Source organism: Ambystoma mexicanum, chromosome 7p (assembly GCF_040938575.1).
Source record: "Ambystoma mexicanum isolate Mex_15411 chromosome 7p, UKY_AmexF1_1, whole genome shotgun sequence".
Classification (NCBI taxonomy): domain Eukaryota; kingdom Metazoa; phylum Chordata; class Amphibia; order Caudata; family Ambystomatidae; genus Ambystoma; species Ambystoma mexicanum.
This window is the reverse complement of record NC_090939.1, coordinates 291,552,879-291,576,306: the sequence shown is the minus strand read 5'-3', so window position 1 is coordinate 291,576,306 and position 23,428 is coordinate 291,552,879. Positions and strand designations below refer to the sequence as shown.

Genomic DNA, 23,428 nt, shown 5'->3' with positions numbered 1-23,428 from the left:
ACATTGTCACATTGCAGACTTTGCACATATCAGCATGTTTACAACGTTGTACATTTTTCACTTCCAGCATAGTTTGCATTTTGGCCTTGGGGCTCATTATTCCATGATTGTTACATGTATTGTTCACCTTTATATGTATTTTATGAAAGTGTTTTTGCATGTATTTTGGCAAATGACAAATAGTCGAATATAAGCCTTGATTAAGATGATAATGGCAGATGATATTGATTAAGTGGAATAGAACCGTCATTATCATATATTTATTAAACCTCTTTTTGACCTCTTGGATGACCTCAGCATAGCCTACACTAACTATGCAGATTACACCCAAATTCTCCTCCCCGTGTAAGGGTCCCATGAAGAGGATACTAGGACAATCAACAAAATGTACCTAACCAGCAAGACTTGGATGACCACAAATCAATGTTAAGAGAGATTTCTCAACTCTGACCTGGTGGGCAGAGGTTCAGAAGGCCAGTCTAGTTTCTTGGAACAGGGTAACCTTCTGGACAAGCCAGACCAATCAAGGTGGCTTGGCGGCAGTCAAGTCTGGGTCTCAGGAGGGGTGAGGGTGACTGAAAGACCTCAATGAGCACACAGAGTAAAGGACACTTACAAATCACTCCCAGTCAGGTGTATATATATATTAAAAATACACATACAATTATTTCAAGGTCTTTGAGTTTCAACACAAAAATCAAAATGACAGTAATACTAGGAAGCCAACACAATCCTATCTAAATACATATATACAAGACCATTGGGTCTAATGGGTTAATGCACGAAATGGGTCCATAACCTAAAAGGGAAGGAAAAAGGCAGTGCAAGTAGACTTTAGTCCCTTCTGCATCCAACCCACTCCTAACTAAGAGGCAGTCCAACACCTAAGAAGAGTGGAACCTATTTCTCAAATGTACATGCAATGCTGGGGCACGCTGTAATGCAGATGGGCAAAACGGGGTCCGTTCTACAGTCTGTAGCAGTTCAGTAAGGTGGGTGAGGTGATGAAGAATAGTTTCCCACTATTCGAGGAGGGCCCCCATTTGAGGGCAGAGTTGATTCCAAGAAATGGGAATAGCTTGCTAGTTCGCACTAGCAGTGGAAAGGAGTGGGGCCCTCAGAGGCCACTCATGTGTAAAAATGGATAGAGGCGGTAGGGGCCACCGGTTAAGGTTACGATTACTCACCGACCCGGCGCACTCCGGACCAAACTTCGGCAGTCGAGTCCACTTTGGTTGCAGGTTCAAGTGTGGCAATTTGGCGGCTCTGTGGCTTTCAGTGGCAAAGATACAGTGATGATTCCCAAACGGGACAGTGGCGATTTCTCCGCTCCTGGTGGATGGATATGGCCAGTTTCACTGCAGCAGGCTTCTGGGGCAAGAGTGGCACAAATACAGTCCACCTGCAAAATTTGTCACCTCGGCTGGGCGACACGGTAACCAGGCATACTCTGGTTTGGCAGCACTCACTTTACTCCAGACCTGGGAATGCCAAGTGTATGAAATTTGGTGTGAGAGTGCCGTGAACAGAGAGCTAGCGAAGTAACAAGTTTTGAGGGCTTCCTCAAAACTGAGGCGGTATCAGAGCAAAGAGTCTGTGTAAGTTGGTCAGCCCACTGGTTGGCCCAGGGACACTTCAGAGAGAGCTTACTTGCAAGGTTTGATGAAGGTGCCGAGAATCATTGGTCCCACTATTCCAATGGGTCAAAGCGTCTTTGCAGACCCTCTAGGATGACCAGATGCAGAGGGGTCCCACGGGACAACAGCGGGCTCAGGGTGCCAAACCTTCTAATAGCACCATGGCTGCCTCAAAACTCGTAATGACCCCCTTTGTCTAAACGACAAGACAGAGATCCTAGTAGTGGGGTCATCTGCAATGCTAAAGAAACTCTCCCCCCAAAACTCTTTTTTCCAGATCGATCAAAATCCCGGTTTCAGCATCCGTGAAAACCCTGGGAGTGCACTTAGATGCCACCCTCTCCCTCACAAAACAAGTCAATGCAATCACATTGTCGGCAGCATACATGTCCAAACTTCTTAACACATCCAGGCAATTCCTTACACAGACAAGCTGCATCACCATTGCACGATCAGTAACCAGAGCAGGAATCGACTACTGCAATACCATTTTTGCAGGCACATCCAAGAAGAAAATCTGCAAAATGCAGGTAATCCAAAACAATGCGCTACTTAATATTTCCTAAAGACATCACATCTCATCAGCAAGAAAGGAGGGGCAAATTGGTTACCCATCCAGAAAGGATTCATTCCAAAACCCTCACTATCACCCACAAATGTCTCTTGAGCACAGCACCTGAGTATTTGGCCCAGAAAATCATCAGAGCCAACCGTATCAGAGCTGTGAGGTCAACCCATGTCCACCGTGACGTACTTTCAAAAATTCAAACGTGCCAGAGGAGAAGGCACCAGGTTTCCTGCAGTAGTGGCATCTCACTGGAACTCCCTTCGGCCCTCGTTAAAAGCAGAAAACTCTCATCGGGCCTTCAGGAAAACTCTAAAAACATGGCTCTTCCCCTAAACTTTGCTTTGACTGACCACAGATATGTGCTCCACATTTACCTGTTGTTGATTGATTGATTGATTGCCTCACCCCTTCCCCACCATACGTACCATGTAACTGGTTCACAACAGCACCTTGATGCCATTATGCTTAGGCACTTTACAAATGCAAATAAATAAATAAATGCTGTCCTTAACCGAATAATAGTATGGTCAAGCAGAATACCAGAGACAAGTATGCAGAGTAACTTCTTTGAAGGCTTACATTTGCTATCGGTACCCTAGGGAGTGACCTGGCAGTCTCTCGTGTGTCGCTCATTCCTCCACAGGGCCTTCATTCACAGTGCTGCTGTTATGCTCGGGCCACCTTTTTCCCATTTGGCCACCATTTGGGCCACCTATCTCGACTGCCTCTCTGGTCCTTGGTCCTTGCCAAATAGCCTCCATTCACGGCCTCATGCAACATTTAGCCTCCTTTCCTTTGCATCGCATTGCTCCCCCCTCACCCCGGAAACACAGTGAGTGGGTCTACCTTTCCCGATCCATTTCATAAAGCTGGGTTCTCAACACCAAACCTACTCGTAGGGTTAAATAATAGATGAAATTGAAGACAAGTGGACTGGGCTTAGTGTTACAGCTGGTCTGTTGGGCGACTCTTGTTACTTTAGTAAGGGTGTAACAAATTCTCACTTCTCCAAGCTAATCAATATGGTTGTCGCAGATCACTGGACCGATGGTAAGCCACAGGTAAAACCGTCTAATATATGAACAAATAGCATGCAAGCGCATGGAAAGGAGTCCAGGAAATTGCACCTTGTTTCAAGTGAATTTATTTGCATTCATTTGCTTTGCAGGATCTCACTCGCCCTTGTTTACACGTGTTTCGGCCACCAAAGGCCTTTCTCAAAATGAAGAGTAAGGACTTATTGAACACCCTAGTGGGTAAGTCTGGACCTATAATCTCCGTGGCCTATGTTTTTTAGTATATAATATTAGGTATTGTACCTTACTTACATCACATCTGTCTCTTTTTCTCTCATCCTGTTTGTTTCTCCTGCCTCCCCACCACCACTTGGGTAATTATGTATTTAACATTTTTTGATTTCGACAATGTATGATACATTGCTATGTTAATGCTTTTCAGTTTAAGTTGAGTACTAATTTGACAAGCCCTATCAGAGCAAATTAATGCAAATAAATTAACTTGAAACAAGGTGCAATTTCCTGGACTCCTTTCCATGCGCTTGCATGCTATTTGTTTAAATAATAGATGTATACACCTTCTCTTGGGAGCTATGCTGGGTAGTAATGACCCTGAGCCCATGTTAATCCCCCTCGTGGGCTTCTGGATCATCATCGTCACCCATTGTAGCTATAAAGCTTAATTAGCACATTGCATTTACAGCAGTCGATAACAAGGTGCTAATGTACATTCTCCGGGTACAACCAAAGTCACCCAGGATGTGGTGCTGCCTGTTCTATTCTTGTCGACACAGAGAACAAAGAAGGGAGTCAAGAGCAGTCAGGAAGGAAGGGCAATATAGGCAACCGTTTACCAATCAGGACACCAGCAGCTCAGACATTAGTGCTGCTGCATCTCTACTCTCCCTGCCATGAGGGCTGTTTCTGCATTCCAAGACTATGGCCAGGTGCTGCAAGTTCATTGATTATTTTATTCTGATCTCTCAAACGTATGCAAAATCCGCCACTCAGCCCAATTCTGAGAGCGGGATAACATTAGTGTAGAAAAGGGACATTGCACCCTACAGTTTTCAGCACCACCATTCTGAGGTATGTGGAAAGATTGATGGGGAGATGTCATACGTTGCAGCTGTAAGAGCTGTCAAAATCTGTCTTTGTGGGGCCAACGTGTTTACCAGTTACATTGCGGGCAATTTCCTTATTGGCAAAAGTGGCCTTGAGCTTTGAGCACATAAGAAAGCGGTGCTGCAAACGGAGAAATGCCTTCTTAATGAAAGAACAAGGAGTGCAATATGTGTGAATGACATCTCACAGGTGCCATATTTTGATTCTTTTTTGTTTACATGCAAACCCAGGGCTTGACATGGAGAATACCCTCGTAGTGCCCGCTCTGAATTGGTGATGGTTTCTAGGGCTCTTGTCAGGCCGTAAATCAGACACACGCAAAAGCGCAGGCGTTCATATCATTACACACATTCATTCTAAATCAGAATATGTTGCTTTTAAGAAATGTGTTCTTCCTGGTTGGAACAACACTTTTCTATTCTTGCACAGACGTCTGAATCCGGGCCTCTAGCTATCGATACCTGCTTTCCTTGATACTGTTACCACCCTCATTTTGTGTAGCTTGCTGGATGAAAGCAGGTTTCTAAATACTCATGTGAAAAAGGATGAAAAAAGTAGCAACAGACGTACTTTCTCCAACTACATAAAACCAAGAAAATTATTCACCTGGGACCCAATTCACAGACACATTGATCTGTGACTCCAACATGGTGCACATGCAAATTGTAGCTGCCGCCAACCGCATTTTCCGAGTTTTCATTCACAAAGAATAACATATGCGGAGCGCGCCAGGTATCTGTGCTCATATAACAGCTGCAAATGGACTGGATTCTTAAGAAATACACATCTCCAGACGTAAGTAAACCTCTACGTTAACGTGCCCAGCTACTTCCACACACCCATTTTCATTTGAAAAATGTGTATGCCTGGAGGTAAACCCACCGGCCCATTTTGCAACAGGTGCAGTTGTTGTGTGCTACTGTCTGCAGATGGCCATTTTCAGGTTACCCTAAATCATGAGCAATTTACACTAGCCACATTTTGCACACAAAGGCACTTTAAAGCACAAAAATACTTTGTAAATAGGGGCCCTTTTGCCCATTGAATTGACCTCGGAAAACATTTTCAGGAACAGCTGCCAATGTTTACCTTGAGTGCATCAACTCTGTTTACTTAGGGTTTCCGAAAATACTCCTGGGCATTGTAGCCAAGAACCCCATAATCTGCACTGGGCTCTAATATCAAGTTCTGTGTTTGGTGCAAAACGTGGTTTTCTGCTCCACCCTTAGGCCCCCCCCCCCCGACCCCCAATCGCCACACCCGACAGAGAACATCAACCCACACCTCTCAAGGAAAGAAGCAAGGTCAGCAGGCCTCAACCTGTTCAACATCAAAAAAGAAGCCCGTCTCTTCTGTGAACAGGGCATAAATTAAAGGTAGGCATATATTTATTATTTCCCGCCAATCCTTGGGTTATTATCCTGGGTGAGCCCATATAATTATAATGTGATTTCCAGTTATCTGCATGCTAGGACCCCTTGATTCTGACCGATACAATCCTCCGTAAGCTTATTCTGTGCAATTGCGTCCTGGTGCTGTGCGCTAACTGTTGATTTTTTTATATTCAGTGTTTTCCGTTATATTTTTCAACAAAAAATAGACCATAAAGTTCCAAGTGGTAATTACTTTTTCAGTAGATTCTTTATTTCTAATATTCACTTCAGAATTATAATTTTTCTGTTCCTTTCTCTCATTTTCTCTCTCTGTTGCTTGCTCTCATTTTCTCTCAACACATATTTCCCCATGGTATTTTCCCATGGTTCTTCAGGAGAGAATTTAACCTTTCTCCTATTTTCATCTTTCACAATGCTTGTTTCACTCTTCCTTATTGTGCTTGTATAAAGGATGTCACCTTTATTCACTTGGACACGCAGGATATGATTGTCCTTTAAAGGTAGGCATGTCTACCTGATTGCACATGAACTCTGACTTCAAAAGGTAAACAAATCTTACTAAACCCACTTGGTAGAATCAGTGGCCTGATTAATTGCGCGGTGCTCTGTGAACCTGACTCATTGAGATCTTGTACTAGAATTCACAATAAAATGGTGGGTGGTCCATCCTTCTAACTACCCATCTGCTCGGATGCAGAAAATACACTTTTGTCTCTGTAGAGGGACTCTTGATTTTGGAAACTATCCTGATTTGGATTACAATGTACATTTATCAACAATATTCAATATTAAACAGGACATGCTATACACCCAAAGGGTCACCCAGCAAACTTGCTCTTTCTCTTAGCTAATATTTCTATTGAAACAAATCCAGGGTATAACGAACCCGTCCGGAACAAGGCAAGCAATTGTGCTAAATGGACAAAATCACATGGCACAAAGATGGCTTTCAAAATTAATTTTGTAATATGATATAATATGATATTTTATTTATAGCCCACCTATACACAGTGTTTCAAGGTGCAACGAGGCATGGGAAGGGAGCAAAGGGGAAACAAGACACCCATTTTACGAGGCCCAGTGACATTGAGATTGCGCAAGTGCAGGGAGGGGAAAAAGGGAGAAGTGCCAGGGGAGGGGGAGAAGTGCAGGACATAGAATCAAAGACAAAAACAAAAACACGAAAAAGTGCGGCCAGCAAGTGACAGTGCAAAGGTTAAGTGCAGGCTGCAGGTGATTGGGTTGTGCTGGTAAGGGGACTGTAGGGTAACAGATACAGCCTCAAGTGCTACGTTGCCAGGCGGTGGTGCAGGTGTGCAACTGGGCGGCAGAGACCTGGGCCCGGGGTTCGGAGGGTAGCCAGCTAACCAGTGCAGTGAACAGACAGGAGATCAGCAGGGACGAGGAAGAGAGAAGGCAGAAGCAAAGAGGAAGGTGTTTGGGTCAGGATGACGTTGGGATAAAGATCTACGGGGATTACAGGTTTATCTACAACTAAAAAGAAGTTGCTATCATGGAATGATCCATTAAAAAGGTGTCAGGATGGGGTAAACATTAGCATCTCAGAGTATTCAATCTACGAGTAGCCCTGAGCTCCATCTCAATTCTGGCTCTACCTCCCTAGAAAGGGACAGAGCACCTATTAGGCTGAATAACACCTTTCTCTTGGCTAGATGGAGGATTGGAAAAAATGCCCATCAGAAGTGATAAATAAAGTGCCACTTGTGTTGTAACTAACTAAGTAAAAGGTGTCATGAGGGAGGTACATATAGCATATACGGGAAATCTCTTGTAATAAGGATAATTCCTCTGCGTGGATGCTCACTATCCCTTCTCAGGGATCGAGTGTTCAGTAGACTGCTTTCTTTGTCCAGAATCACAGTCTCAGACATACAACCTCATTACGACCCAGGCGTTAACCATGGCGCTATCAGCGCCATGGTTGACACCGTATTACGCCATGGTGAATGGCGGAATCACCGCCCCATTCCAAGGTTGGTGGGGCGGTAATTCCCCATTTACCATTGCCCTTCCCCATTCCCATTCTTGCCCCCATAGGGCTCAATGGGAATGGGGAAGGCGGTAATTACGGCACCGCAAATTGCGGTACCGTAATTACCTCCAAGGTCCCTTTGCGGGTCCCTTTGCGGGACCCTTTGCGGGTCCCTGCCTTAACGGCTGGTAAAACCAGCCGTTATGGCAGGGACCCGCAAAGGGACCTCATTGGGCGGTAATGGATTACCGGCACCAGTGCCCTTACCGGTACCGGTAATCCCTTACTGCCTGGGTCGTAATGAGGCCCATAGAGTGCTCATAGTGCTTCTTGATACCAGGGATATGAGGCCTACCACAATTCTTGACTATAATACTGTTTCAGCAATGGAGCACCCAGCTCAGCTCAGCTACGCTATCAGATCTGTCAGTGTCCTTACACTCTCCGGGGCCTGTCAGAATCCTAGGCTTCTTCAGCTCTGTTAGGCTTCACAGTCTCTCACAGCCCCCAGCGCTCCTGGGATAATGCAGCTCCCCTCTCTCTATCAGCTGTTCAAATAGTGCCTGGTCTGCCAACTCTTCCAATGGTTGAGTATTCAGGCCGATGTCCAGGCTGTGCCATCTCCCATCCTGGCCGACTGTTACGTCCTACTTCACAGTATCAGACTTTTCATAGGTCTTCCCTTCCCCTGCCACTCTCTTCAGCTTGTCCATGCATTGGGAATTCAATGTCTTCTCTCGCTTGAGCCCTTGGAGAGGCTTGAGAAACTAAGGATGTCCTTCTACCCAGAAATATAGAATTGCAGATTGCCAAGGCTTCAAGACTAGAGACTGACATCTGCAGCTCCTCTGCAGCTGTGCTGGATCCTGTAGTCGAGACATCCAGAGTGATCGGTTCCTTCCTTGCCCATCATTAAGGAGTCGAGAGATCCCTCTTGTTGTAAAAATATATTCGAATAAAAAGATATTCATCAAACAGATCCAAGTAATAAAGTGGACAGTTATGATACAATTGATTAGTACATATTGGATAAATCAAACACCATTGCATTATTTAAAAAAATCAGAAGCAGAATTCCAGAAGAGGATTGTATTAAAAAACTCAAATTACATAATTCTAAAATGCAGTGTCTTAAAAGCACCCTTCTTAGAAACAAGGCAGCCTTCAAATACAACAACAGAGTCCAAGCCATCAATTCCATTTCAGCCATTAACAAAAAAGTCATTGCTGGCCTATACTGTCGCAGATCTGTGCATTTTATTACTTACAAGATCGTCCGTTATCTTATTTTCATATAGACCGGGCAAAACAGAATACAATGGGTCAAATTTGTGTTTGGGGCACCACACACAGGGCAACTTGGGTCGTCTGGGTAACCCACCCATTTCGCCATATTGCATCTCAACCTTAAACAATCAAAACATGCACTTGTAATGAGCCAGCTGTGATGTTTTTCCCTCACCCACATAAGGTATGGCAGAAGGGTTGGTGTCCCACATATGATCAAATGAGCGCTGTCCCCTTGTGACGCCTGTGCTACATTCAAGGGTTTGGCCACACATTCCCTAGTTACTGCTTCCTTAAAGAATCTCACTTCATGCAGCAGAAACATCACAGTGGGAGGCAGCTCAACCAGCGCATTCGCCTTTCAGAGTAGCTCCTTCACAGACCTCAGCCAGGGTATATTATGCCACATTTCCTCATTCAGTCTAGCTTTAATAATAAGGTGATACAGCGTGGCATCCTTATTCCCACAGATTCTAAGCCATAAAATACTTGGGGCTACTGCCCAATCATCTTGCCAAAAATGGGACCTTACAAATTCTGATGGTTTGATGCATAGTTGGGTGGCAGAAGCCAAGGTGTTTAAATCCATAGTGCATTTTCCCACCAGGGCTCCATTACCCATATAATGCATGACAACGTTCCTTGTCCCTTACTGAAGGCATGGAGGATGGAGTCTCTACAATGACATCCCGGTGCAGTCAGGGCCCTTGTGTGAGGTTAGATGTAGAGTCCTTCCCTTTCTAATGGGTTACCCTACAGATCCAAAACAAAGTTAGCTTGCTCAGTACTAGTTCTCCTCACACTAAGCTCAGGTACACTAAGGGAACAGGTCTTTGGGGGAAAAAAAGGAGGCGATACTTTATCATAGCCCGGGTCTTTACAGGATAGGTCTTCAAAATGGGAGAGGGTGCATCTGACTCTCAGCTTGTACCGTGTCTAGGTTCTATATGTCCCTGGCATGGAGGCTCTCGCAAGCAGGCTTTACTGGATTGAAGAGTTCCTTCTATTCCTTTGGTTGGGGTCAGGCACAGGACTTCATCACATAATGTTACAGGGAATCGTACAAAAATGTCGACCTGGGAACTGCGACGGCCAAAAATGCTGCCTTTTCTTTTCTTTTTAACCCCTCCCTTACACCATATATATATATGAGGGGGGGGTTTAGAGTATGATATTAATATGGCAGGGTTGCAGGGGGTCTCCCCCCGCATATATATGTGGTGTAAAGGGTTAAAAAAGAAAAAGTCGGCATTTTCGGCCGTCGCAGTGATCACATAGATCCATGTTAAAGGAAGAACACATCCATCACAAAGATGATTAATATCAACACAAGCTGGATACTCCGATGGATAATTAAACAAGGGTTTATTGGACATAGTTACTGGTTTGGGAAAATGTAAAAAAAGAGAAATACAAAGCTTCAATAACAACAGGATGTTTTTTTCCGCTAGATCAAAAGTCTTTAATTTGCAAATCACTGTCATGGTTCCTGTCCTGCAGAAGTTGATAAACTCACAGTCCCTCACAGCCCTGGGGTTTTTAGGTGCCCACCACTTCTTTCTTGTATCCTGACTTTGTCTTCTGTGGTTAACTGTTTCCTGTCCTCGATGCAGGGCTAGGCATTTTCCACAGGTGTTCTGGGGGCCACGTATGCCTGCCCTCTAGGCCCGTTCACTATTCGCTGGGTCGTAATGGTCTTGTACCAAAGGGAACCTCTCCTGCACCTCCTCTCCTCTCTGCTACACTCTGTCTGTCCTCCTGAAACTCCCAGATACTTCACCATCTGCTCATACTTCCTCCTCTCCTAGGATCAACCGCCTTAGACTTCAGGCAGACCTGCTCTTACTCTTCTGCTTTTCCTCTAACTTGAATTTACCTCCATCTTCCTTGTCTGTCCCTCCTCCACCTGCCTCTAGCAAATAACACCCAATCTCTCCTTGGATATTTCAAGCAACATCTTCCTTGAAGCTCTCTTTCTCTCCCTGCTTAGTGATTACTTGCACTTCCTCTCTGCATCCCATTCCTCCTTCCTCTTTTAGAGTCAGCCTATACTCCTGTATTATGCTATCCCCTAAAGAAACTAAGGCTAGGAAACTCACTCAAACCTTGCTTCCTAGATTTGTCATTGCAGTTTACAATCCAGATCGGGCATTGAAAAAATAGTTGCTCCCTTGAAAAGAAATGGCGGGCCTCCTATGGGAAATCGGCACAACCAATGAACTCATTTGAGGCAGTGACCAAACCCATTGGTTTGCAAGAATGAAGGGCTGCTATGGGTTTGTTGCTAACTGCACTAAACATGCAGAAAGACACTTTTTATCATCAACTAATTAACTTCTACTAATGTATTTACAGTGCCATTGTAGCATGTGCAACACTTAGAATTGAAAACTTTAGCCTGCGCCGCACCTAAACAGGGTTGTGAATGTTAGCATATCCCACACCTAGATGGAACTTGGATGTTAGCATGTGCCACACTTAGAATTGAGAACATCAGCCCGTGCCGCATCTAGATAGGACTGTCAATGTTAACATCTGCCACAAATAGATGGAGCTTGGAAATTAGCATCTGCCACACTTGTACGGAATAGGAAGGTTAGCATACACCACACTTGATAGAACTCTGATAGAAATGGTAGAAACGTGAATGTTGGCATGAGCCACACTTAGAATTCTTAGCCTTGACCTCCCCCACATCTAGATGGGATTATGAACGTTAGCATGAGCCATACTTAGATGAAACTTTAAATGTTAGCATGAATTAGAACTTAGAATTTTGAACATCAGCCTTTGCCGTTTGTAGACAAGATTGCAAATGCTAGTATCTGCCACACATGGATGGAACTTGGATGTTAGCATATGCCACACCTAGAATTGATAACATCCTGCCGCATATCTAGATAATTATTGTGAAGGTTAGCAAGTGCCACACTTAGATGGAATTATGCAGATCAGCAAGTACTACACTCAGACAGAACTGTGAATGTTAGCATGTTAAATGTCATATAACCCACTAACCAATATAAGCTCAAACTCTCTGCATACTTATATCACTCAAAAGAATCACACAACCATCTCTCACACAACAAGCTGTACGTACTCCAACACACCGCAACAACACATAAGCCACATCAACAGCACACACAGACTGACACCAATCCAATACTCGCACCAAAGCTCAGCACCCGGTGTCTACCGAGTTGAAGCTGGCAACAGTACACCACTCCTCTCACTATCCTCGTCCCTCTTCACCTTACTAACCCATCCCACCTTCTCTTCACAGATCCGTTAAAGCGCCTGGGGACCAATTCCGTTGGTGACGGCGCGTTATATAAGTACCTTTAACATAACATAACATAACATTGGTCCCTCTTAAGAACTGTACCCTCAAACTGTGACCTTTGCTTCTTAGAATATAAGATCCACAACCAGATTGCATTTGACAGTTCTCAAATGTTGAATTCTCTTACGTTCCCCAAGTCCTCCTCTTCTCCTAAAGTGACCCATTGCTTTAACCACTCTCCAACCTTCGACGCAGAGGAAGTGCTCTTGCTTGTCTGCTATAAATATGGATCATCACTGAGCCCGGCCCTAGTAAAAATCTTTAAGGAGCATTTTCAGCATGTTCTCACTTCAAACTCTAAACAGTTACTTCAGCACAGGGTCTATCCCTCTGGAATTTAAACAATCCACTTGATCCTGGTTCCCTGTCCAGGTTTTTACTCCTCTATATAACAGGAACATGGTATGGATGAGTTTCCACTGGCTCAAACTCAGATCTGATACCATTTAGGTGCTCCCTGTCAGGGGCTCCCAGCTCCTGCTGGATTCTATGTTGTGGCCTCCCTCCATGGTCCCATGTTCATAACAACCACCTGGGTGAAAGGCATTGTCTTCAGGCTCAACACCACCCTCTCCTTAGCCCCCAAGTGACCTGCATGTCCATTTCTTGTTTTGTCCATGTGGGTATTTTACACAAAACTTGTCCAGGTGTCCCCTTGCAAATCAAACTTCTGTTGTCACTGCCCCATCCAAAGTGTAGTATATCAACTCTCTGTAACAGGACAGCTCAGTTTACAAGGCTGAGGATCTTCAGATAATCCAGAATGGGGTTGCCAACCTACCCAAAGGTGACAAGACGAGGGTTGTGCCACCCCAATGCTTTGCTTTTTGTAGTGGCTTTTGGTCTAGTAGTGTACATTTTAAGAGCCTGTGCATTGTGTATGAAGCCAGTCATAGCTCTATTCATCAATTTCTCTTAGACCAGGGTTGCCCAACTCCAGGTCTCAATGGCCAGAATCCTGATAGGTTTTCAGGATGTCCCTCATTAATATTCATGAGGAAAGAATGCATTTAGAATCATTGTATGCAAATTTACCTCATGATATGTTATGATAGGTTATTTATAATGCGCTTAATACCCAGAGGTTTCTAAGCGCCGACCCGGGGATTGAACCTGTGTTGCCCCGTGTCGTCTTGCTTACAGGGTGAGCACGCTGCCGCTGAGCTATCCTCCCATGAAAACTACTGAGGGGTATCATGAAAATCCAACATGATTTTGGCCCTCGAGGACTGGAGTAGGAGAGCCTGGACTTAGGCAAGCCACATCATTATTGCCAAGCTTTATTATTTGTTCTAGTTCCACTCGCTTATTGTAGGTCCTTCCAAGTTGAAGGGAAAATAATGGCAGATCTTGTTTTTTTTGTCATGGCTTCCCAGCTCTTGGATTCTCCACTTCCAGCCATGAGGTCAGTTTCTCTATGGCTTGTTTTATGAAGAAGAGGACATATTAATTGTTTATCAACCTCCAGAGTATACCTCCCTTTTTTGTGCTAGTGCTATGAAGCCTTGGGTGCCTAGGCCTTCTAAAAACATGTAAGACTAGACGTACACAAAAACATATTCATATTTTGAATTAACTTTTCCAAAATGGATTTACGTGGACAAGTCTGCTCAATCGGGACTTCCACCTCTCATAGGTTTCTCTTTTCTAACAATTACAGTCAATTAGATTTTGGAGCAGACTTGGTAAGCTGGATACTCTATGCTACATGTCACAATGCTGATAAGTGCACAGCGTATTTTGATATGCAATGACTGCGGGTCGGAGAAGGACTACTTGTGGGTTTTATAAAGAAGGTAAATGATTATTATGGGCCGGGGAGTATTTGAACCTTTCTCTACCCTGACCTCTACCCAGCCTCGCAGACTGATGTCATAAAATTGGAAGAGGGTAGCACGGACTAAAGAACAAACATACTCGACTTACATTATTTTAATAGGAGAGGCTGGCATAAACATAGAGTGAGGTTTGGTGCTAGTCGGACTTAACAACATAACAGACATTTTTAAAGTGGGTCTTATTTTGTTAAAGGTTTGGGGGAACTAACAGGGACAATATAGTACCCCATATTCAGTATTGTAGATGATGTCAGTAAAAGGGCTGGAATTGTAAAATGCCGGTCATGTGACCTTTCTTAGGTGAGGTAAACTGAGAACCATGAGATGACCTCCAACACATCATCTAAAGAGATAACAGTTCCAGCCCAGTCAATATCCTGGTAAGGTTTTGAACCAAAATGCCCAAAGGCAAAACTGGGGCAATACTATTATTGTTATGAGAATATTTAGCAGATAGTTTATTACAAGTCATTGGGTTACGTTTATGGGCATGAGTTTTTCTTTTTATGAACTGTGGCCAATGCACGTATGCCAGTGAGCATCCTGGGAACATTGGCAGCACACAAGAAAAGAGCAGGAGTCAAAAGAGAATCCCCATGGAAATAAGTAGAAATTTCCAGCAGGTTTGTTCCAGTTTCTCCTTAGGCCTAGATATAGAGCCCAGCTGTCACACAGTAGAAGACTGAGTGGCATCCCTTCCCAGATGTACTTTATCCAGTGCAGAAGGAAGTTTACCCAGCATGCAGAATTGGCTAAGTTGCCAAAAGCTTTTAGAGCCCCCATTCTTCAACATATTGTGACAGAGCCAGGGTCATGACACTGCCGAGGGGGGAAGACTGGGATCCCTCGACCCCTCTTGCAGCAGGAGGCTCACCAAGATAGAAGCATAAGGCTGCCCTAACTCAGATTCGGGAAAGGGCAGTTGGGGAGCAGTCTCTGAACTGCCCCTCCCCCCACACCCTATGTGCCACAAATATCACTACTGGTAGCACTTATTATCTCCCAAAACCTCTACGTGCATGTTCGTGCCATGTCTCCTGCTCTTCCATTTCAGAACCATATCTCCCACAATCAACATGGAAGCAGCAATGAAAGCCCAAACCACAATCCAGCGAAGGGTAAAACAGCAATAGAAGCACCAAGATGTCCCAGGAGCCTTCATCACATCCCAACAATGACCAACACCACAGGCAACCAGAAAACCCACCACCAAAGCATAAACACGAAGTTCCAGCCATGCAGCACAGCAGAGAAACTCCAGCGGTTGTTTTAAAAAGGGTTCTGGAAAAAGGGAAGGGACTGGGAGTTTTAAAAAAAAAACTGTTTTTATTGTATTTTAAGTAAACATTTATAACACAATCAATTAACAATAAACCCCAACTACCACCTATTCCCGGCAGCCACCTCCCACCCACTCACACCCCCCACATAAGTTGCATAAACTGTCCACGCAGAGTAGCACTGACAACAATGAGAAGGAGGAGGCAAATCTTCCAAACAGATTCATATTCCTGTGAACATTTAGTTATTCGCTTCCCAACAACAATCAGGCTGTTACACAGCCCTACCTTATACAACCATTTAGACAGACAGAATGAACAATCCAGCTATCACATCAAACAAGGAAATACCGAACTCCACAAGTTATCAGATACACGATTGAGTGACATAATCACTATTCGAACGGACCGGGGGTCCTTCCCGCTCCGTCAAATAATGCCTAAACAAGGCCCAGTAATCCCGGGGTCTGCTGGTTGGAGGTAGTGTTTGACTATACAGCGATTCTTGCTTCTCGCATCTGGACATTAAAGAGATCCATTCTGAGAAGGCAGGGGCTCTTGACGCACCCCAAGTTTTAGCGATTAACAATCTTGTTACTATCGAGGCCATGCCCAAGAGATGCTTCTTGCTTCTGGATCCGGATTCTATCAGGGCTAACAGCCACACTGCCGGGAGTCGGCTATTTGTATGTCGAGCATAGTAGCCATAGTTTGCTGGATCCTAGTTCATAGAGCCTGTACCGGGGGACACAACCAGCCGGTGACCATCCACATCGCTTACAGCTACGGGATCTATCGGGATAGAACTCATTCAGGCGGGCTGGGGAGTAATACATTTGGTGTATATACTTAAGGTATATCAAACACAACCTGTTATTCATAGCTACTTGCTTAGTTTGTGTGCATACTAAGTCCCATTGTGACACTGACAATGAGAAACCCAGACTTTCCTCCCACATATTTCTATATTGGCTCCTGGGCGGGGGCGTGTTAGCCCGCACGATTCTCTATAACGTAGAAATCAATTTACTTTCATCTTGTGTAGAAGTTATGTAGGTCAATACTGGAGAAATTGGCATGGCGACTGGAATGTTGGCGATTTAGAGCGCATTGTTTCCCTAAGTCTATAGTAGAGGAACATTGTTATAGGTGTCCAGTCCCCCCGGTCCTTAAGTTTATCCCAAGTTATAAATCTACCTGCCAACACCAGGTCCCCCATCGTATGTATGCCCAGTTTCCTAAAGTGTTTACAGAAAGTTTCCGAGTGAGTGAGTGGAATGCCCTGGATATAATAAATACCCATGTCTGGAGAGTACCAATAAGCCAGGCCTAGCCTAGCCACCAGGCAGTCCAAAGCTTTAATTGTAACTGCTATTGGCTGTACCTCCGACCTGGCCCCATGTTCACGCGTTTCCCCCAATAACCCACTCAAACTATCCAGGTGAGTTATAACCTTCTCTAAACGTGTATGTGGGAGGCTGAGAGTTTTTTTTAAAGTGCCTGAACAGTGTAATCCAACCCCTGGGGAAAAGCAAGGCATTGATTTGTGCAGAGGGTCATTTCACTATTGTAACCAATGGGTAGGGGAAGGAGGCACAGAACCATCAGCCCTGCACTATAAAACAGACAGCAGGAAAGAAAGGCTCATTACAAGTTTGCTGGAATCCTGGTTGTAAAACTGCCAGGATACTGGCAAATGGAAATACTGATACCGGTACCAATACCGGCACTCAGTCCAGCGGTATTACAGCTGGGTTATGGGTGCCGGTGTCGGATGTAAATCCCCATTCCTATTGGACTCCATGGGGGATTTTGTCAGTATTACTGGCACAGGCAATACCGGTGCAGGCACTACTGCAGATGTTTTATGGCAAGGTGCCGGAATTACCTTAAGCTCTTTTCTGGAGGTAATTCAGCAACCTCACCGGCGAACTTGTAGTTGGCTGGTGCAGAAACTACTGGTATACAGTAATACCGGCACATTAATTCTGCAATACCCAACTTTTAATGAGGCCAAGGTGTTGGCTGTAAGGGTGAGGTCACAGGACTAGTTGAAGGTGGACCAGGGGACCAGTCGGATGATGCATCACAGAACAGAGTTTTTGAGAACTGGTGGTAGAGTTTAACAAAGGAGAAGTATTTGTGATACTGGTCAAGTGTAGTGTAGGAGATAGAAGTAGGGCAGCAGTAGTTTGATTGAGAGGGTGTGAATATTAGGAGAGAGTGAGGCTAGCGTATGGGGTGTAGGAATGGGGTGCAAGGAGAGGAGTGGAGGAGAGAAGTGGAGAGGCGTTGAGAATGAGTATAGTAGCAAGGTGATCATGGCACTATACCCCCAGGCACTAATAGTGTGGAGGGAATGCTATTAGCAGCTATTCTTGATATGATGTTAAAAGGGACATGTTGATTTTACAAACATAAAAAGAGTTGTTCTTCAGTTTGTCCTTTATTTTGTAATATGCTTTCAAGCCCCCAAAGAGGGTGTAACATCAGAGGAGGAGAGGTAGTGTAGTTTATAGTCCACAGTCTTTTTCATACTGTAATGACATCCTTGTTTTTAAGAACTGCTTATTAAATGTTCGTTGGTCCTCAGTGCTGCTAACGTGATTTACTTTTGATATATTGCGTAGTGTGTCTCATGCTTTGCTGAGGACCCTGGGCACATCTCGATTGGTCCTCTTTTTAGTTCCATCAATTGGTGGCTCTCCGCCTCAGTTTCAGTCTACTCCGACACTTATATGTCAGAGCAAAGGCAAGCGCAGCGGATGGGTGCAGCAGGTGCGCCATCACTGCGCCGAAGGCGCCTTAAGGTAAGCCCACCTGTGCCCGTCTGAGACAAGTCCGGGGTCTGGGCTGCCAACAATGATGAGCCTACTCCACTTAATGCTCCCATTATCCATTCTCGTGCCGAGGTCATTGCCCTAGCACCCGTAGATTTGGCTTGGCCTACTGGCTTTCTACTCCAGCCTGTTGGTGCCTGTAGTGCTCTGAAAAGGACTACTAACTCTCCACGTTTGTTCCGAGCCCTTCTGGTTAACACTGGCTCTACGGCAACTCACAGAGATGATATTAGATACATTCTGGAAAACTGCTGCACCTCAAATGCTATGTCTTACCGAAACATGGTTCAATGAACACTCTGGTCCGGACATTGTTCAGCTCTTAATGGCGAACTATGACATTTTTCACTGTGACCGTCCCCCACCTAAATTTGGGGGTGGGTGGGAGTTTTTTTCATTGTGGAAAAATCTTACAACTGCCAGGTGGTACACTTAGACCATAATCTGGCCTGTGAATCACTTCTGATTAAACTACAGATATCTCCAGAAACTTCTACCTATTTCTTGGCTGTATACTGACCCCAGGTTGTGTTACTAACCAGTCTGTTACTGATTTTGCACAGGCTATTGCCAACTTAGCCCTCATGTATCCCAAATTGGCCATTCTGTGAGATTTTCATCTTCAATCCCCCCAACTGCATGGGTCTCCAGCACAAAAACTCATTGCTTTTCTCGCCGATTTTGGTTTTCAGCTGTGCAATGAAGGTTTTACTCATATAGGCGGAAACCAAGTTGATATGATTTTTACTAACTTTCCACATTTTTCAGCCTATAATCCTTTACCAATGGTATGGACTGATCATTTTGTGATTCCCTTTGCTTTTCCCCGCTCTTGTGTTAAAATAAAGCCACCTGCTCTTAAGAAATGTCCACGTCATTGGGCCAAAATTCCTATTGATAATATCTCTAATTCTATTGTGAATATAGTTCAGCAGAATAGCGATAAGAGCCAACACTCTGGCTCCCTCTCAGTTGTTATCCACGTGCACTGTGCCATCAGCTCAATGGTACTCTGCGGAGCTAAGCACACTAAAACAAAATTGTCATCGCTCTGAAAGGAAATCGCATATCTCTCCTGTTCACACTAATAAACTGGCTTATATACAAGCGAGGAAGGATTATCAACGCTCTATAAAAGTATCTAAAGCCCAACACTATGCCAATCAGATCTGAAATGCTCCATGTTCTTGCAAAGAGCTTTTTTGGTGGCTAAAGAGCTATCTTCTCCTGTCCAATCTCCTTCTATGATTATTCACACCCAAGCACAATGTGATCTTATTGCCTCTTTTTTCCAAGAAAAGATCTGCACTATCCATTATAAGATGAATACGGAAAGATCCATCCCCCCAACACATCTAATTTTCTTAAATGCTCGCTTAGTCACTGTTCTAGTGTTTTAGCTTTGCGACAGTCACTGAAACCATGGTTACTAAGGCTCTTTCCAAACTGAAATCTGCCTGCCTGGCTGATCCCATCCCTCTCCACATCCTCCAGGATCTCTTTGGGGATGTTGTCCCTCTTCTCATGGAAGAACTGTTCTACTCCTGTACATGCGGGATTTATCCCTAAGGTGCTTAAACATGCAATAGTGTAACCGTTGCTGAAAAAACCTCAGCTTGATCCAGCAGTGACAGAAAATGATCGCCCGATTTCCCTACTCCCCGCAATGGCAAAAGTGTTGGAATCTATTATCACTCCCCAGCTCACAGATTTTCTTGAGAGCAACAATATTCTTCACCACCTCCAGGCAGTTTTTGCCAGGGATGGGCACGGAGTCCATAATGATTGCTATTCTTGACGACATTGCGGGGTTACAAGACCGCAGATAGAAGAGTGTGTTCATTCTACTCGACCTCTCCGCAGCCTTCGGCACCGTTGACCATCAAAATCTCCTTCACTGTCTTTCTGACTTGGGTGTCTTGGGTGTCACCCTGAAGTGGCTTTCATCGTTTCTGTTGGGCTGCTGTCAGGTGGTGTCTCTCTCCCCTTCCACTTCTTCTACCATGGTGTCTGGCTGCAATGTCCCTCAGGGATCGTCACTCTCACCACTCCTCTTTAATTTGGATATGGTTACACTGGCCAAGCTTATCTTTATGTTTTGGTATGCCCTTTTTCATATATGCCGATGACACCCAGATTCCCTTTTGTATCAATGCCCCTCAAGAAAGTATCCCCCAGCGTCTGAGAGACTGCCTCTCAGTGATAGGGAAGTGGATGACTGAAAACTGGCTCAAACTGAACGGAGAGAAGACAGAGCTCTTGGTGATTGTCAAGGAATCTGCCAACTCCTGGTGCACTTCTGATTACTGGCCACCCTTTCTGGGGCCAGGCTCGACTCCCTCTGTTGTAGTCAAAATCCTTGGCATTCTGGCTCAAGAGAATCCCAAATCTCTGCAGTTTGTCAGGTTGGGTTTGCTAAACTGAAGATCTTAAAGAAGGTTCTCCCCTTCCTTCCGGACAAAGCTAGGGCACAAATTGTGACTGCCTCCATTATGGGGGCAATAGATTATTGTAATGGCATCTATCTCTGTTAACCAGAGATGCTAATTAAGAGGCTCCAGACTCTTCAAAATCTGGCCGCCAGGCTGCCCATTGATGCCCGAGACTGGCCCACTCATGTGACCTTCTCCAAAGCCTACACTGGTTGCCAGTTACAGCCCGGGTGAGCTTCAAGATCTTATGCACGGTTCACCAGCCTATTCACTCTGTGGGAGCCCAATTTCTTCAATCCAGGGTTTCCCTCTACTGACCTAAAAGATCACTCCGCTCCTCTAACCAATTTATACTTTGTGTCCCCCACTTTAGGCATGTCCAGGCCGGCACCAGTGGCAGATCATTCTCTGTGCTGGCCCCGTCATTATGGAATGCCCTCCCGCATTACATTAGAAGCGACCACTTCTTATCCAGCTTTCGCAATAAGCTTAAAACACTGTTGTTTTAGGATGCAGTGCTTCTCCTCTTCCTGTCTTCTTCAACTAGCTCCTAGATGCCACCAGGCCTGGCTGCGCTTTGCAAATAACGTTACAATACAAAACAATTACAGTAAATAAGAGGCCAAGTAAAAGACTGCATTTCTTTTACTTTGCACCATCAAGTTTACTTACCTATTAATCCCACCCCACCAATATTACTAGTACCAGAAATAACTGTTCTACAATTAGCAGTAATAACTATACTATTACCAAGAGTAGTATTACCAGTAGCAGGCAGTTCTACTGCTGGTAGTAGTTGTAGCAACAGTTCAACCAGTAGTAACAAAAGGCTATTACCATCACCAATAGTAGAATAATTTCTACTATCAATTGTGGCAGCAACATTGTTAGTACTAATAACAGCCTCACAGGTATCGTAGTATGAGCAGTACTGGTATTATTATTACTATCAATACTACAGCCAGTAGTACTGGTTGTGGAAGAAATAGTCGTAATGCAACTACAACTACAAGTAGTATTGCTCCTAGCAGAATTGCAGCAGTTGTAGATGCACTAATGGTAGTAGTACGAGTACTAATGGTAGAGTTACACTGGTAATAATAGTAGTAGTAATACAAATAGTAGTATTTCTATTACTGTCAGCAGTGTCAGTATTCACCTAAAGTAGTACTGATGCTACTGATGGCAGAAGTATTTAATTATCACTAGCAGTAGTGCTACTGCTGATACTAATGGTAATAGTGCTGTTAGTGGTAATGATTGTAGTACTAGTGCTGTTAGTGGATTAATATTATAATTATTGGTAGGTCTGCTATAGATGATAAAGTGCTAATTCTGATAGGGACAGTAATATTACGGATGCAGGTAGTAGAGTTATTACTGTTGGAAGTAGTAGTCATCATGTTACTACTAATAGCAGCAACACTGCTGTTGGCAAGGAGGGATTAGTAGGTAAGTACCCTTGTTGGTGAGAAGTCAAAGAAATGCAACTGGTTACTTTATCCCGTTGCTGATATGAGGGATGTTCCGGCTCTATGTCCTCTCCTCCTCTGAAGTGGGATAACCGTGGAATGAAACGCAACTTCTCAAATATTGGAAATTCAATATAAGGAGATTGTTTTTAACTGAAGAGTCAGATGGTAAAACAGTATCAGGAAAAACATGACAGTTTTGTAAAACAAAAATAACGATGTCCCCTTTATGTGTTGTAGGTGAACATGTGTTCATGCAAATGCTGTGTTTATAGATCAAGTGCCATGGTGGGCTGGCATTCGCTGGACATCCCATAGCAACAATCACTATGTATGCCAAACAATGATGGTTATTCATTAGGGCGAACCACTACAAAATACGGAGTTGTTGAAAGCTCGCAATCTAAGAGAGTGACACATTCCATGGGGTGGGCCGGAGAACCCAAATACGCCACAGCAAACAAAGTGGAACCTTGAGTTGAATCTGGCATGCTTAAAACCCCAAAGTAGAAACCACCAATCTGTGAATGGTGATACCATATACACATTTAAGGCATGCATGTTCTTTCTCTCAATTCTTTGGCCTCGTTTTCTCCTGAGCTTTGTCTATGGATCACAATGTCATGATATGTATGTAGTAGATTGTGGGGGACCTATGCATATGATATACGGGGGTCACCTGGCAAAATCAATCATTCACTGGTGCCCTGGCCATCCCTAAACACACACAACAATACTTGGAGCCCTGCAACCCTCTCACCTTCTTAATGGCACCAAAAAATATATAATGGAACGATACATTCCTTAAATCCACCCTTTGGCATAGTAGCTATATCCAACTGAAAGACACATTTCTGGCATCCAATGACCTCCCCGCACCCCCCAGACTAGCCTCCCCTATGGCTCTACTGCCCTTTCCACCTCATCATAAAGAGGCACACTTAGTTATTTCAACCCACCTTCCTTATTGTTCCACCCTTAAATGAATGGATAAACTTGGGTCCATGTGATAGGAATGCGTAGAATAGACTGACGAGGATAGTCAGGGCCACCACCAGGCAGTACAGACTGTACATCTTGAAAGCCGGCCGTACAGAGTGGAGACTCCCACTGGTGGTAGCCTCGAGAAGAGCAAGGGGGATGATGCAAATGAAAATAAAACACCACTCTCAGGGTCCACTAGCACTGTTTGGCAAATTAGTA

General features: G+C 44.4%; 1 protein-coding gene across 4 annotated transcripts in view; it reads right to left on the bottom strand.

The window, feature by feature from the left end:
• Nucleotides 1–23,428, bottom strand: part of GRIK1 (glutamate ionotropic receptor kainate type subunit 1) — a 1,552,596-nt gene that overhangs the window by 867,229 nt on the left and 661,939 nt on the right. The window lies entirely within an intron of this gene.